This window comes from Pinus tabuliformis, chromosome 8 (genome assembly GCF_031772625.1).
Source record: "Pinus tabuliformis cultivar Carrire ecotype Pingquan chromosome 8, CPIR1, whole genome shotgun sequence".
In the NCBI taxonomy this organism is placed as follows: Eukaryota; Viridiplantae; Streptophyta; class Pinopsida; order Pinales; family Pinaceae; genus Pinus; species Pinus tabuliformis.
The window spans coordinates 716,442,078-716,460,403 of record NC_142294.1 but is presented as its reverse complement, the minus strand read 5'-3'; the positions used below and the strand labels follow the sequence as shown (position 1 = coordinate 716,460,403).

Genomic DNA, 18,326 nt, shown 5'->3' with positions numbered 1-18,326 from the left:
ATGCTCCAAACTTGGCATGAAGAGGACTTCCCTACCCTTCCACAGAAGCAAAATATATGGACAAATTGGAATCTTCGAATTAAATAGGTACAGGCAAAACACAGTAAATGATCTTGACATCACCATAATCAAAGAAAATGGATCCCTCTGCCACATAAAATGATTCAATTAAACTTCGATGGGGCCTCCAAAGGCAACCCAGGCAAGGCAAGATATGGAGGAATATTTAGGGATCACAAAGGTAAACCTCTATTAATATTCCTGGGCTCAATTGGATGGGATACAAACAATTCTACTGAGCTAGAGGGGTTGTGGCAAGGGCTTCTTCTAGCACAACATCATGGCTTCTTTCCCTTAGTAATAGAAGGAGACTCTCAGATTCTTATCAATATGGCGAAACAGATTCTTCAGGGGATCCTTGCACACAGCATGGTCAGTAGCTGGAGATTATCAGAATGTTTAGAGCTCATTGAAAAATGGCTCACAACTAACAGAGAAATTACTTTCAAACATATCAGAATAGAAGGCAAAAAGTGGATGATCTTCTGGAAAATTTGGGGGTGGATAGTGACTGGACTCGATGCATAGGTTTGTTCAACATAATAACAAATGCTTCCCAATTATAGGAATATCATGAAATGGTACAAAACAATGTGGCACCCCCTGATGCGGGTGATTAATTGGAATTTAATGGAGATCAGACATGAGGACGGTGTTGGCCTCCTATACCAATAGGTTTTCATCTCTCATGATTGACAGTGGAAGTGCCAAAAATGTTCACCTTCCATGCTACTAAGGTTCCATTTTTGTGAAGGAAGCAGACAGTTAAAAAATGTAAAGAGGGTATGCCTTAAAAGAAAAATCAAAGGGCAAGAAAATGTATTGGTCAAAGAAAAAAGAAAAGAAATGAACCCCAAACAAAGACCATGAAAGCGGCTAGTCCAAATTGCCACTACTACTTTGATGGATGGTCCAACAACTCAAGCAGGGCCTCACCATGTTTTAAATTGCATGCTGTAGACTAGAAAGGAAGTACCTGCTCAAACAGTTCAAGCTTGACAGATGATTAGGTGGATAAAAAAAAAAAAAGAAGAAGAAGGAGCCCAACTGCTAAATTTGGGCCCTTGGAAGTCATAAGGGTAGACTTAGATAGGAGGGTAGCAAAAAGAAAAGAAAATTATCAGGGTTTGCAAGGCCAAGTGCACCCATCCAAAGGAAGAAAAAATGTTAGGCATAATAGGCAGTGGAAGGTTGCAGAAAGCATGATCTAAGTATATCAATTGGCAAAAATCACAATGATGTCACCAGCAGGAGAAAGGCAAGATCAATGGCTCATTTGGCAAACTACTAAACCATCACTAACTTCCCTCATCCCCTTCAAAAGTTTCTTGCTGACCTCCCTATCAGCACTGCAGGATCTGCCTAATCAGTCCTCCTCAAACTCTTCATTGGTACAAATTTCATGTCAGAAGTGACTTCTCTTTTTTTTGAAAAGAAGCCACATTTCTTGTGTAAAAATTCTTTTCATTTTGATCTACTTCCTAACTAAGTTTGATTCCTAAAAACTTAGTTTCTATCACCTCCCATTCATATTCCCCTACAATACTAACTGTTAACTCTATCTACACTAAATCCCCTATTATTCCCCTTCCCCTACTACTATAACACCATGGTGTATAAACCCCAAACAATGTATAAATATCCCCCCTTTTAGCATTATAGCTAAATAGTGTGTCTATGGGAGACATTAGTCCACCAGGGACTATAGTCAACCCTTGTTTTAGGAATTACTCTAACCCCTTGTTAGACTAATAGCCCACCCTAAACCCTCATTTCCCCTCTTTCCCGAAAAATTCATGAAAAACCCCTTTCCCTCCTTTCAAAACTAAGGTTAAACTATTTGACTGACCCCGACGCATTAATCCATATATATTTCAAAACCCATCAAAACCCCCTAACCCAAAGTTCTAAACCACAATAATTTAAATGATTATTTTATTATCGGGCAGGTCCCCACCCAAAGTTACACGCTGGGTCGGGGCGCCCGCCAGCCGTCCATCATCTGCTGCCCCCGATCCAACGGTGGGCGGTCCTTTTTGAATTTGAACCCGCTGCTGTTTAACGTCGGGGGAACAGGCGGTTTTGGCCCCCGTACACTGGACACGTGGCAGCCGGCGGGGGTGTTCAGAGCCCCCCTCCCCGATACCGCCTTCTCCCAAAAGCGGTGCGGGGAGACCGCTTACCACCCTCCCGCTTACCACCTTCCCCGTCACATCACTCCACGTCATCCTGACGTCATGTCGCTGACCCCTGCCCCAGCGCCTCGTGGCCCTCCACGTAACCTTGCCACCCCACACAATCTGCCACCGTGTCCTGCCATGATGGCCTCCAACTCAGCATCCACGTCACCCTCCGTACCCCAGGCCCGCCATGACATCATACTGACGTCATCGGCGGAAAAGCACCAATGACCCGCATTTTCCCAAATTTGTCATTAAAAGCGCCCAAACAAGCCGTTTTATGTCATTTTCACGCGAAAAGGACAGAGCCGTTGTGAGCTTGTTCACTGCGAAATTGCCTCCGAACCGCCAAATTCAAAGTTGCAGAAGCCACAACTCATCAATTTAGCTACATTGTGCACCCACTGTTTGACCTGAAGGTTTTCTGCATCGTTCATCCAGGTATTCACCGCAATTCTCTTATTTTTCCCCTGTGCATGCCGTTTCTTTGCAAATTCTCCATTGAACACCTGGTAATTCCCAAATTAAAGAAGGTCTCTTAGTCAATTCTGGACCAAACAACCTGCATTGCCCTCTGCTCCAAAAATTTGATGTTACAACAATAATTCGCGGCCTTAAATTCACGAATTATCATCCAAATCGCCCGACATTGTTCCCTTTTGCCGGGTACATACTTGAAGGACCAAATTTCACCAAACTATAATTGCACCCCCTGCAATTCATCTTCATTATTCACAATTCCTGTGAATTTTCCCAAGCAGAGCAGAGACAAGCCTGCCTAGCCAGCCTGTTCATCTTTGAAAAATACATCTATCATTACCTGCATTCATTTTATCACCTGAGCTTTGAGGAACCTTGCAAACCATTACACTTACCTTGTAACATTCAGAAACTACATAATGGCTGCTCTTGCACCCACAGCTCTCAGTGTCGCCCCCATGAATCCACCAAATAAAGAGCTTGACTCCCTGCCTCTTGCTGACAGGGATTACCTCATCCAATACTTTGTGGGTGATAGGGACCATTTGCAGACCTTCAGGGAGTTGAGAGATGACTATTTGAATGGCAAGGATACATATGGGATATGGGAATCAAATCTGCCATATTACTTTCTCCCATCTATTAACATTTTTCCAGAGATTATTCGCCTATGTTCTGAGGATTATGATGCAAATCACAGAGCCGTCAAGTCTCCATCTGGGAGCATCCTCTTTCACATTAATGCTGAGTCCATCAACCAGATGCTCAACTTCAAACAAAATCAGTTGTTGTTTCCTTTCTCCATGAACTATCTGCTGGATACAGGTGCCAAGATGTCCACTGATGACAGGCATAAGATCACCAAGACATTTATGAGGCCTGACCGCCAGCCCACAGGGCCACCTCCCTACTTATATGTCCACTTTACTGATATAGGCAAACTTCTGCTGGACATGATTTCATATGTGTTGGGCTATAAAACCAGTGAATTTGTTGATGAGACAGTGTTGGTATTACTAGCTGCTTATAGCCCAGGGCAACCTCCTGCCTATGAATATAATTTTGCTAAATTCATAGCCAACAAGATACATGAGCAGCTTTTCAAAGTGGACAGGGAGGGCATCTTCAAGTATTCATCTTATATCTACCACATGTTCATGTACTACCAGTCCGAGGCTTTTCCATGCTACATCAAAAAGCGGGATTCTAGAGGAGAAAGAAGATTTATTATCTTCTGGACATCTGTCTTCCACCAAGTCCAAAAATCACCATATTCATATTGTGAATTTATTGATGAGGTCCCCTCCTCCCAGAGTGTCATTTGAAATACAGAAAACCCTGCAGCTCTCTAAAAACTATAAAATAGGTGATTGGTACCTATACCAGGATCATACAGTCATCAGAATCTATGGCTGTGAGCTCTGTCCATACAGGCTCCCAAAATATGTGCCCATGAGACTGTTTGCCTTGGAGTATTATAGGCAGCTCATTCACTCTGACCTCACCCACTTCCACAGTGCCAAAAAGAAGGCCCATCTCAAGTTCAAGCACCACCTGGGCCCCTTCATCATGAATAAAAAAGAGGGATGGCAAGATGCTGAGCTAATCCTCAAAGACAAGTACATGCTCTCAAAAAGCTTTCGGTGGGTCCCTTATGACCCTGAAGGCTTCATTTATGCCAGGAGGGTTAAGTATAGGCTGTTAGGCTATGAGCATTACAAGTATTCGCATATTGAACAGTATGCCAATCAGCAAGAATGGTTGCAAGACACTTTAATTGAAAAATTAACTGAAGAAGAGATAATGCAAAAGAAGGTCCTTGATTTGGAAAAGGAGGCCGATGAGCAGCTTGATTTAATAATGCAGCTTAACCAGAAGGTCCTTGATTTGGAAAAGGAGCTTGAAGGGGCACTACAAGATAAGCAGGGAGAATCTACATCCCAAGCTCCTCCAACTACTTCAACCATTGCAACAACTACAGAAGCAGCAGTGGCCCATGTAACAACAACAACAACAACAGAAGCAGCAGCAACAACAACAGCCCCAGAGTCCAGTTTAAACATGGAAGATTTGACTAAGGCTATCAAAGAAATGGAGCTCCAGGCTACTGAGATTAAGCAGGCCAAGGAAAAGTTGGCAGAGCTAGAGGCCAAATATGACAAGTCAAAGATGACTGTGGCAGAGCAAGGTAGAGAAATAAAGGCCCTGAAAGAGAAAATAAAGGCCTTGGAGAAAGAGCTCAAGCTAGAAAGTGCTATGGCAGAAATAAAAAGAATTTTATGGGCCCGAATTGACCAATCCATTACTAGACAATGGAAGTCAATCAAGATTGTGCATGAACAAATGGAGTTAATTGGCAAAGCACAGATTGAGATCCAGAAGGCCAGGACAGTACTGGGGAACAGGCCTGAGCAGGCCAATAGAATGATACACTTTTTGAACAGTCAGACCCAGGAGGAGCTAGCAACCATCAACATTGTCAACAGAACAGAGGTTGTCCTTACGGCTAAAAAGGTGCTGACTCTCAGGAATTATGTACAGGCTGTAGAGAGAAAATGCCACGAAATACATGCTGAGGTGCATGAATACAAGCTCAAAATGGGAGCACTACAAGGAAAGGGATTACCCAGCCTACTAACCAGCCTAGGTAAACTGCTCCCCCGTGAGCAATATGCTACCAGGATGGCAACGTTTATTGAAAATCATATCACTGCATCTGCCAGTACTTCTGAGGAAGCAAGTCCTCCAACAGGGCAGGGCCTTCTTGACAAACTTGAAAATCTGTTTTTCATTGAAAATGAAATCCACCACCTTTTTGAGGTTCCTCCTAATTTTTATAGATATACAAAGACAGATGAAACAATGGTGAAAATTCGAAGACACTAGCTTCCCAAAGAAGATTGGTGGCAGGCAATGATACAAATTTTGCCACAGTAGTCTCAGTTGCTCGGTCCCAGTCAACTTCAACTCAGAAAAAGGCAAAAAGCATAATAAAGACAACACTTTAGGTAGCCGAAAGGGTGACTCAGCAAAAGACAGCGGCAGCCAGCAAAATATCAAAAATACGCAAATTTTGGGCAGCGCATATTCAGCCGACTCCATCGGTCACAAAGTCAACATTCTCTTACCATTTTGGACAGCTAAGGCACTAAGGAGTTACTACAGCATTTACTTTCCCAGCTACAATGCTCGAAGAGTTGGCACGACATTAATGAAACATTTTCTCATCAGCTAGATATTTTCTTATGTAAATTATGTATATATACCTCCCCTGGCAACATATGAGGGGTTGGTGATTTTCATTATAAGGAAAATGTATTGTATATTTTCAGATTATCTAATGCAAAAGGCTGGAAAAGCTCAGTGATTTCCTGAATGTTTGAGGTCTTGGAGATGCTATGCGTGCTGTTGCAGAATTCCTGTGCTGTTTGAGAGAACAATAAGTTTTTCTCAATCTATGTTTTGTCTTCTTATGTTTATTAAATCATACACATGTCTCACTAATCTAGCAGTAGAGAAAAGGAATAGTACAGGAAATGTTTGGTTACACCTTGTGCTCAATCTTTACCGCTGAAAATGTTTTCTTCAGAATTGATCATGAACATGAATTCTTAATTGCTCATGTTTTCATTAATTCTATAAGTATGAATGTTATGTAGAAATTCTTCACTGCTTCTAAATAATATTCTCACTGTTTCTCCATACCAGTTTGTTGAAAGATTCTTAATTGCCTTTCATACCCTGGTTACATCACACTTAATCACAGATTCAAAGAATTGTTTCTCAGACACTTATCTGGCTCTGCAGCATCACTAATGTATCAACACAGACATATCAAACAAATTAAGCACCACTGACTCCATGCCCAATGGCCTAGAACACCCTGGTAAGCACATATATATCTTGACTGAAATCATCATCCAGCAAATTCCAAAAAACAAAACCTTGAGCATCATAACTAGCCTAAAAAATTATACAAACAAAGTTAAAACATAAAGAGAGAGCCCTCTCTGGTCATAGGTAGGCTAGAACCTGTGACCCAAAGATTGGTTAGTGGTTACCTCGGCCGTATTCCCTTGGGAGTCAAAGGGAACAACCTGAGTGATAACATAATTGGCGACTCCACTGGGGACCAGAGCGTATTTTTCAATGGCTGTCTGTTTTTAGACAGTGGTTCCAAAAGCTTGAGCAGTCCCTTAAAATAGTTCTAAAAATATCCACAAAAATACCAAAAACAAGTTCAGAAGCTAGCTCCTAAGAAGAGAACTAGGCACACCAGGTCAAATCCTGACCCAAATCCCCCACTTGTTTTCGAGAATCCAAATTTGATCCATAAAACTCATAGGAACCAGAAGGAACGAGAACAATCTCCTGAAACTAGCCCTGAGGCAGCTCAGCAAAGTTTTATTCCAACCCCTTCTAAACCAACCGTTCACCTTCATACATCTCATTCTTCCCCCTCTTCATCATCCACTTCACAGAATATATTGTCCACAACCAACACACAAACTGTTGTTGCTGTCCATGTTGTTCCAGTTGTCCCACTATTCCCACCAAATATGGCTAATCGTTATGCACCCCTACAGTTGCCTGGAAATCCTGGGGCCATGCCTCAAGACTACCAAGGCAAGATTACTTATTTTGATGGAACTAGTACATACACTGCCTTACAACATACCAAGAAAATGAAAGACTACTTTGAGAACTATGAGATAGATGATGATGATGTAAGGATGAAAATCTTTGTCCAAAGTTTAACAGGTGAAGTAAGAACCTGGTTCAGGGCACTGGCTGCACATTCTATAGCTGATTCAGGTGCCCTTTATTAGTCCTTCCTCAATAGATGGGAAAAGAAAAAGGACCCTCTACACATTCTATCTGAATATGATACCATAAAAAGAGGCCCACAAGAAGCTGTCTTGGACTATTCCACTAGATTCAATACAATTTATAATGCCATTCCACAAAATCTTAGACCTCCACCTGATTTGGCATTGATTAAATTCCTTGATGGATTTGATGCTGATATGGCATATCAGCTAAGAGAAAGAGCCCCTGCAACTCTAGCAGACATGCAAAACATAGCTGTTAGTGTAGAAGCAAATCTAATTGCCAAAAGAAACCAGGCGAGAACTGAAAGGAGAACTACTTTCAAAGAAGAACCCTCATCATTTGAGCAAGAGCTATATGCAATCATTAAAGGGATGGATAGACTTGGAGACAGGGTCGAAACCATAGAAAGAAAATCATTATGGGAAGGTCAAACAAGCAACATTAGAAACCCAAAATTCAGAAAGAATCAAAATACTAATGTTGGAAGGACTGATCTTGACCAGCATGTCGGACACCCTTTTCAAGAGAATTATGTTGAGGCTTCAACATCTAGTGAACCTAGTGAAGACCCTCACATCAATCTAATGGGTCTGGATGGTGAAAATCAAGTCTTTTTGACACAAGAAGACCAAGAGGTTTACAATGACAGTCAATTCCACACTAAGTCAGGAGAATCATTTGATTTTAAAGAAGGTTATGATGCAGCTATGTATGAGGTACACAAACAGTACAAACTAAGAAGTAGAACAGTAGATGTACCTACACCCCTCAAACCAAAGGACAATAAACAACCAAAAAAGATAAATGAAAATACCTCCCTTCCCCAATCAGCTGGCAGCTCAAACCCACCTACCACAGAAGTGACTGTGGAAGACATTTCAGAACAACAGTCCTCTCAAAATCAGCCAAGTACACCCCATCCATTAAAGACAAAGGCAGATGCTCCCCTAGGAAACAAACATGGCACCAGTTTTACACAAAATGGACCTAACTATGAGCAAAAGATACTTGATAACTCACCTGAAAATGGAAAAACTGCTGCAATAAATGCCAAAATTCAAATGGAAAAACCGTTCAACTTGGAAACATAAATAAGCAAGCTAAAGATATCAGTTCCTCTTTCGAAATTAGCCAAACATAACATATACAAAGAGCAGATCAATAAATCACTCCAAGTATCAAACAATAAAGATGCTGTGAATGTCCTAGATGACCAACCAGAGTTGCTGTTTGGGCCTAAGGTTAATGGAAAAACAGAAAATGGAGGGGTACCACCCTTTTATGTCAGTCTAAACATTCATGACAAGATCCTACATAATGCAATGTTCGATTCTGGGGCCTCACACAACTTAATGCCCAAATCTGTAATGGAAAAACTTGACTTAGATATCACAAGACCTTATAAAGATCTATTCTCATTTGATTCAAGCCAAGTCAGGTGTTTAGGCCTGATCAAAGATTTATGTGTCTATCTGGTTCAATACCCAACCAAAACCATCTTGATGGATGTAGTGGTAGCTTACATACCCCCCAAGTATGGCATGCTCTTGTCCAGATCCTGGGGGGCTAAACTTCAAGGATCTCTGCAATTAGATATGTCCTATGCAACTATTTCAGTCTTTGGGCAGCCAAAGAGATTGTACCGGGAAACTTTGATGAAATATGTGGTAAGCAGTTAAGACAAGCCCCAAAACTTTCCAATCTATTCGATACACTCAGACATGGATTCATTTATTCTCTACAATGCTGATATCTGTCACAAAGCTTATTCTGAACTATTAATGACACTAGAGACCGAGGAGTTAGATGAGCAATGTGTTTACAAGGACTAAGGGACCATGGGGATGGCTGATAAGAAGACAGAACAAAATGATGTGCCAAGTAACTTGCAAGAAACCAACTCACCCATCATCCAACTTTCTAATGATCCCAATCCAAATCTTGATCATGAAACTTTATGGTATCTAGAATTTGATGGCTTTGTAAACAAGCTAGGAGCCGGGGAAGCAGTATGGATCCACAATATGCACAATGACCAAGCTGAGGGCCATGCATACAGACTAAACTTTCGATGCACAAACAACATGGCTGAATATGAAGCCCTCCTGCTAGGTCTGAAACTCATAAAAAATCTAGGTGCAACCAAAATCTCAATCTTGGGAGATTCAGATCTGGTCATACAACAGATGAAGGGAAATTTCACCACAAATGATCTGAGGTTGAGAGCATACAAGGGGGCAACTATTCAAATACTTGACAGCTTCTCACAATCACAGTTGACTAAAATTTCCAGAGAACTCAATCTACATGCACACAACTTGGCAACTTTTGCCAGCACTTGTAAGTTGCCTTTCAAAACCAATCATACATTTACTACTGAAATCAAACACAGACCTTCAGTTCCGAATAACATCAAGAATTGGCAAGTCTTTGAGAGTAACAAACAGATAAAAAACTTTCTCACTTTGAAAGAATAATTTTCTGCCATGAACATTGACACTAGCACTAGAGATGATCAACCACAGATCTGCATAATTACACAGGAAATATCAGCTGAAACAGCTGATCTAGTTTTGCATCCTACCACCTTTGACAAGGAAACTATACGGGAATTGAAACAATCAGATGATGCAGAGGAAATGACTGAAGCAGAAGATGAGGTAATTGAGCTGAAAGATAATTTTCTGCCCATAGGACTAACCCCTTTGGAGGATCTGTTCGATTCAAATGACATCTCAAGAAAACCAAAAATGCAACCATTGAATGCTGAAATAGAAGATTGTAACATTGGGACCCATGAAAATCCCAAAATGGTCAAATTATCCAAAGCATTACCACCTGAGCAGAAACTGAAATACATTGAGTTATTTAAAGAGTTTCAAGATGTCTTTGCCTGGAGTTATGAGGACCTTAAATCCTACGATACATCAGTTATCCAACACACTATCCCTCTAAAAGAAAATCAAAAGCCTTTCAAACAAAAGCTCAGGAGAGTCAATCCAGTCCTACTCCCCCTTATTGAAAAAGAGGTCAAACGTATGTATGAAGCTGGGATCATTGCCCCAATCAGATTCTCAGAGTGGATTTCAAACCTAGTGCCTACTAGGAAAAAGACAGGGGAAATCCGACTGTGTGTTGACCTAAGAAATTTGAACAAAGTATCTCTCAAAGACCATTATCCCTTACCTAAAATGGACCACATCTTGCAAAGGGTAGTTGGAGCTGCTAGGATCTCTCTACTAGATGGTTTCTCAGGATTCAATCAAATTCTAGTACACCCGGATGATCAAGATAAAACTGCCTTTACAACACCTTGGGGAACATTCAAATATGTCAAAATGCCGTTTGGACTCAAAAATGTAGGGGCCACATTCCAAAGAGCAATGGATATTGCTTTTGCTAAGGAAATTCATGACTTCCTAGTAGTCTATCTTGATAATATAACTGCCTTTTCAAAATCAGGTCAAGAACACTTAGAACACTTGAGGCAGGTTTTCACAATTTGTAGAAGGTATGGCATATCATTGAACCCAAAGAAGTCACTATTTAGGTTGGAAGAAGGTAAACTCCTGGGGCATATAATCTCAAAATATGGTATTAGGATTGACCCGGACAGAATTCAAGCTATCCTACAAGTACCTCATCCAAGAAACATCAAAGAACTACAAAGCTTTCTAGGAAAGATCAGCTTCTTGAGGAGATTCATTCCCAATCTGGCTGAACTCATTAGACTGCTAAACAATATGCTGAAAAAGGATTCCAAGGTCAAATGGACTATGGAAGCTAAACAAGCCTTTGAGGATATGAAAAGAGCATTGACAAGCACACCAGTCCTCACGAGCCCTAGATTTGATCAAGATTTGATTTTTTTTTTTTTTGCTTCTGAGCATACTATTGCTGGTGTTCTGCTACAAAAAGATGACCAAGGCTGTGGAAAACCCATTCCATTTTTTAGTAGAGCCCTTAGGGATGCTTCTTTGAAATATCAGATTATGGAAAAACAAGCCTATGCCTTGGTAAAAGCCATCAAGGAATTCCGAATCTATATTCTTTATTCTCATATAATTGCCTATGTTCCTAATGCAGTGATCAAAGATATTCTAACCCAAGAAGGAATTGAAGGCAAGAGGGGCAAATGGATTGCCAATATATTAGAATATGACATTGAGATTAAACCCACCAAACTAATAAAAGGACAAGGCCTAGCCAAACTAATGACTGAAACCAATTTTCAAGCCCTTGACATTAATCAACTCGACGACGAACAGGAGATGGCGACTCAACAGATCAACCAAGCCTTTATGCAATCTCCCTGGTATACTGATATATGTTTTGTATTATTAAACCTGCAAGCTCCTTCAGGGTTTTCCAGAACCAAGAAAAGATTCTTGAAAATGAAAGCATCAAAGTTTTGTATTATTGACAATGTTTTATTTTGGAGAAATCATGAAGGAATATTACTCAATTGCTTAACAATAGAAGAAACTGACAATGTCCTCAAAGAATTTCATGCAGGTGACTGCGGAGGACAATTATACTGGAAATCTACAACAGATAAAATCCTAAGGGCTGGATTTTATTGGCCCTCCTTGTTTGCTGATGTGAAGAAATTTGTAATGTCCTGTCCCAAATGCCAAATTTTTGAGGGCAAGAGGAAACTGCTACCTTTACCACTCAGACCAGTTTTAGCTGAGAGACCATTCCAGCAATGGGGTTTAGACTTCATTGGTGAAATTCACCCTTCATCCTCTGGCCAACATAGGAGGATTCTCACTGCCACATATTATTTCACCAAATGGATAGAAGTTATCCCTTGCAGACAGGCCAATGACTCCATTATTATACAATTTCTAGAAACCAACATCTTGTCCAGGTTTGGTTGTCCAGACAAAATTATTACAGACAATGATGTTGCTTTCAAGTCCAAGAAAATGATCAACTTTTGTCACAAGTATCACATGACCGTAGGTCATTCCACTGCCTATTATCCTCAAGGTAATGGCCTAGCTGAATCTTCCAATAAAAGTCTCATCAACATCATCAAAAACGTTTTGGAAGAAAACAAAAAGAATTGGCATAAGAAGCTGGTAAATGCACTGTGGGCAGACAGACTGACCACCAAGAGATCAATTGGCATGAGTCCATATGAACTGGTTTATGGGCTAGAAGCAAAGTTTCCTACATCTCTAGCAATTCCAGTGATCAAGTTGCTGCAAGAAATACAAGCTGAGCCAAATGACATTCAGAGAAGGATTAATCAAACAATTCATTTACAGCAAACAAGATAAGAAGTCTATCAAAGGACCCAAGTTCTACAATAAAAGCTCAAAAGAATATTTTACAAAAGAACCAAAGCTGAAGATTTTTTTATAGGAAATAAAGTGTTAAGATGGGATTCCAGAAGGGAGGACAAAGGCAAACATGGTAAGTTTTATTTTTTATGGAAGGGACCCTATGTCATTTATGCCATACAAGGAAACAATACCTATTTTCTAAGAAGTTTGGATGGCTCAAACACTGAGGAAGGCCCAGTTAATGGGAGAATGCTCAAGCATTATTTTGACTCCCTTGATTAAACACTGAACAGGCATATATTGTACATAAATATTTATATTTTCCAGCATTTTCAATTACAACAGATAAATAAAGCACTAAGTACAGTATATTTTGAGGAGACCAGGATGCTACACTATGTTCTTTTTGGAAAATGTTGATCCTGGCATTTAGCAAGCAAAGAAAACACAGGGTAACTATCAAGTGATGAGGAAAAATTTCCAAGAAATAGGTAAAAAACAGATCTGCAAATTCACAGCAAATCAGCTTACTGGGTGCTGCCTGCAACTATCTAGCATCCTAGCCAGTGGTCTCCAACAAACAGAGAATTTCAACCTGCAGCAAGAAAGCAGAAACTCAGGCAATCTGACCTGCTGTTCTTGGCTTTTCACCTGGAAAAGCCATCCCCAAGTGGAGCCACTGTTAGCCTCCTATACCAATAGGTTTTCAACTCTCATGATTGACAGCGGAAGTGCCAAAAATGTTCACCTTCCATGCTACTAAGGTTCCATTTTTGTGAAAGAAGCAGACAGTTAAAAAATGCAAAGAGGGTATGCCTTAAAAGAAAAATCAAAGGGCAAGAAAATGAATTGGTCAAAGAAAAAATAAAAGAAATGAACCCCAAACAAAGACCATGAAAATGGCTAGTCCAAATTGCCACTACTACTTTGATTGATGGTCCAACAGCTTAAGCTGGGCCTCACCATGTTTTAAATTGCATGTTGTAGACTAGAAAGGAAGTACCTGCTCAAACAGTTCAAGCTTGACAGATGATTAGGTGGATAAAAAAAAAAAAAAAAAGAAGGAGCCCAACTGCTAAATCTGGGCCCTTGGAAGTCATAAGGGTAGACTTAGATAGGAGGGCAGCAAAAAGGAAAGAAAACTATCAGGGTTTGCAAGGCCAAGTGCACCCATCCAAAGGAAGAAAAAATGTTAGGCATAATAGACAGGGTAGGCAGTGGAAGGTTGCAGAAAGCATGATCTAAGTATATCAGTTGGCAAAAATCACAATGATGTCACCAGCAGGAGAAAGGCAAGACCAATGGCTCATTTGGCAAACTACTAAACCATCACTAACTTCCCTCATCCCCTTCAAAAGTTTCTTGCTAACCTCCCTATGAGCACTGCAGGATCTGCCTGATCAGTCCTCCTCAAACTCTTCATTGGTACAAATTTCATGTCAGAAGTGACTTCTCTTTTTGAAAAGAAGCCACATTTCTTGTGTAAAAATTCTTTTCATTTTGATCTACTTCCTAACTAAGTTTGATTCCTAAAAACTTAGTTTCTATCACTTCCCATTCATATTCCCCTACAATACTAACTATTAACTCTATCTACACTAAATCCCCTATTATTCCCCTTCCCCTACTACTATAACACCATGGTGTATAAACCCCAAACAATGTATAAATATCCCCCCTTTTAGCATTATAGCTAAATAGTGTGTCTATGGGAGACATTAGTCCACCAGGGACTATAGTCAACCCTTGTTTTAGGAATTACTCTAACCCCTGGTTAGACTAATAGCCCACCCTAAACCCTCATTTCCCCTCTTTCCCGAAAAATTCATGAAAAACCCCTTTCCCTCCGTTCAAAACTAAGGTTAAACTCTTTGACTGACCCCAACACATTAATCCATATATATTTCAAAACCCATCAAAACCCCATAACCCAAAGTTCTAAACCCCAATAATTTAAATGATTATTTTATTATTGGGTGGGTCCCCACCCAAAGTTGCACGCTGGGTCGAGGCACCCGCCAGCCGTCCATCATTTGTTGCCCCCGATCAAACGGTGGGCAGTATTTTATGAATTTGAACCCGCCGTTGTTTAACATCCGGGGAACGGGCGGTTTTGGCCCCCGTACGCTGGACGCGTGGTAGCCAGCGGGGGTGTTCGGAGCCCCCCTCCCCGATTCCTCCTTCTCGCAAAAGCGGTGCGGGGAGACCGCTTACCACCCTCCCGCTTACCACCTTCCCTGTCGCATCACTCCACGTCATCCTAACGTCATGTCGCCGACCCCCGCCCCAGCGCCTCGTGGCCCCCCACGTAACCTTGCCACCCCACACCATCTGCCACCGTGTCCTGCCATGATGGCCTCCAGGTCAGCATCCACGTCACCCTCCGTACCCTGGGCTCGCCATGACGTCATGCTGACGTCATCAGGGGAAAAGCGCCAATGACCCGCATTTTCCCAAATTTGTCGTTAAAAGCGCCCAAACGAGCCGTTTTATGTCATTTTCACGCGAAAAGGACAGAGCCGTTGTGAGCTTGTTCACTGCCAAATTGCCTCCGAACTGCCAAATTCAAAGCTGCAGAAGCCGCAACTCATCAATTTAGCTGCATTGTGCACCCATTGTTCGACCCGAAGGTTTTCCACACCGTTCATCCACGTATTCACTGCAATTCTCTTATTTTTCCCTTGTGCATGCTGTTTCTCTGCAAATTCTCCATTGAACACCTGGTAATTCCCAAATTAAAGAAGGTCTCTTAGTCAATTCTGGACCAAATAGCCTGCATTGCCCTCTGCTCCAAAAATTTGATGTTACAACAATAATTCGTGGCCTTAAATTCACGAATTATCATCCAAATCGCCCGGCATTGTTCCCTTTTGCCGGGTACATACTTGAAGCACCAAATTTCACCAAACTATAATTGTACCCCCTGCAATTCATCTTCATTATTCCCAATTCCTGTGAATTTTCCCAAACAGAGCAGAGACAAGCCTACCTAGCTAGCCTGTTCATCTTTGAAAAATACATCTAGCATTATCTGCATTCAGTTTATCACCTGAGCTTTGAGGAACCTTGCAAACCATTGCACTTACCTTGTAACATTCAGAAACTACATAATGGCTGCTCCTGCACCCACAGCTCTCAGTGTTGCCCCCATGAATCCACCAAATAAAGAGCTTGAGTCCCTGCCTCTTGCTGACAGGGATTACCTCATCCAAGACTTTGTGGGTGATAGGAACCAATTGCAGACCTTCAGGGAGTTGAGAGATGACTATTTGAATTGCAAGGATACATATGGGATATGGGAATCAAATATGCCATATTACTTTCTCCCATCTTTTAACATTTTTCCAGAGATTATTCACCTATATGCTGAGGATTATGATGCAAATCACAGAGCCGTCAAGTCTCCATCTGGGAGCATCCTCTTTCACATTAATGCTGATTCCATCAACCAGATGCTCAACTTCAAACAAACTCAGTTGTTGTTTCCTTTCTCCATGAACTATCTGCTGGATACAGGTGCCAAGATGTCCACTGATGACAGGCAGAGGATCACCAAGACATTTATGAGGCCTGACCGACAGCCCACAGGGCCACCTCCCTACTTATATGTCCACTTTACTGATATAGGCAAACTTCTGCTAGACATGATTTCATATGTGTTGCGCTATAAAACCAGTGAATTTGTTGATGAGACAGTGCTGGTATTACTAGCTGCTTATAGCCCAGGCCATCCTCCTGCCTATAAATATAATTTTGCTAAATTCATAGCCAACAAGATACATGAGCAACTTTTCAAAGTGGACAGGGAGGGCATCTTCAAGTATTCATCTTATATCTACCACATGTTCATGTACTACCAGTCCGAGACTTTTCCATGCTACATCAAAAAGCTGGATTCGACTTCGCAGTTGCAGCAAGGTGCCCGAGAAGGAGGCAGTTCGACCCATAGAACTAACCTGAAGGGAGCCAAGTGCTAGATTAGTAGTTGGGTAGCCAGGATAAACATCACATTTATTGGATAGGAAGTTGTGGAGTATCAGCACGTATCCAAAAATAGGGATATAGGAGTTATCCAGTATTACCCATGACTCAATTCAACAAATAATTAGTAAACTCTTAGCCCTACTAATAGATAGATAGAAATTATAGCAATACATATACATGGGTGCATGACAAATATTGTCTAGAAACATTTGAACCTATGCAGCAGAGAACATAAGAAAAAATGGTCAATGTGAAAAACAGAGTAGTGCGTATGTGTAGATATCCAATGTTAGGCAAACCATAGATGACCACGAAAGAATCTCACCACAGTTCCTAAGTAATCAGAGTGGTTTTGAGCTGGACTCATGAATCCCCACTTTGTACATATAATAGAAGCGTTCCCCGGACCTATACATATACAAAGAGGATTCAGTCGTGCATGTAGATATTAACACATAAAAGAAAACATGAGATTTTAGTTTAAGGTTACCTGGATAGAAGAAAGATACCTGTAAAGTTCTGTTGTTTTTCTTCATTGGTTTCGCCCCGGTAATGAAGAACAGGTACTGACAATAGGCTAGGTGGTTCACCAGTTCCCCAACCTTAAGATAAAAACATCATGAAGGGATATGAGTTTGGTTGCAGGTCGTGGCAACAATAATAGGCAGTGGATAGGGTGATAAAAACAACATTTGGAGAATAGGAAACAAGGTTATCGACATAAACCATAGTGACCAAGATCTCAACTCCAACAGAGGTGCATCGAACTGAATGAGGGCATTGTGAACACTATGGAAGGATAGGGTTTGAGTGAAGCAAATTTGACTGTAGATGTGAGACCACAGATCTGGGCCTTTGATGTCCCGTCTCCTCAGTGAGGATAGAGGCCATATGCCCATGTACCATATCACATGGGCTAGAGTATGTGGAAATAGATTTAATGAGGTGGGTGCGGAAGGACAACTGTCATGAGGAGGAGGTTATCGTAAGGCATGGGGAGTAATAGCGCGTGAACCTCATTAAATCTGAGCCATAAAATTGATGCATAAATACTCTAACTCGACATAAACTTGAGTATTAACCCAATCACCAACAGATTCATAAAAACAATAATTTAACGTAAGGACTCAATGATGGAAGTAATAAATAGAGCCATTCGACAAAGGAGTACACATGAGCCTAACATTAAATTCATGCATACAAATTTGATATAAGCTATAGCAAAATTTACACCACATACAACGTCTAGGAAAAGATGAAATATAACATTATGGTGGTCGTAGCATTTCAAACCGGAATGAAGGTTTAAACATAAATGGCCAAGGTAAAATGGTGCCTAGCATGCACATATGGTTAACATGGGATTCATAGCTAGCGATTAGTAGTGAGTCATATATTTATAAAGAACACATCACAATAGCCAACCATGTTGCAGCTAAAAACTATCACACAAATATTAACCAGAGAAAAAAATATTTTGAAGTGTAGGTTGGTT

The 18,326-nt window shown here is 41.0% G+C and overlaps 1 long non-coding RNA gene across 1 annotated transcript; it reads right to left on the bottom strand.

Annotated features, from left to right (window-relative positions):
* Positions 1-16,743: 16,743 nt before the first annotated feature.
* LOC149237600 (uncharacterized) lies at positions 16,744-17,711 on the bottom strand. The gene is made up of 3 exons (XR_016245296.1): positions 17,341-17,711; positions 17,157-17,239; positions 16,744-16,803 (listed from the first exon to the last, which is right to left on the bottom strand). It is a non-coding gene; the product is annotated as an uncharacterized LOC149237600 (long non-coding RNA).
* Between the last annotated feature and the right edge of the window lie 615 nt (positions 17,712-18,326).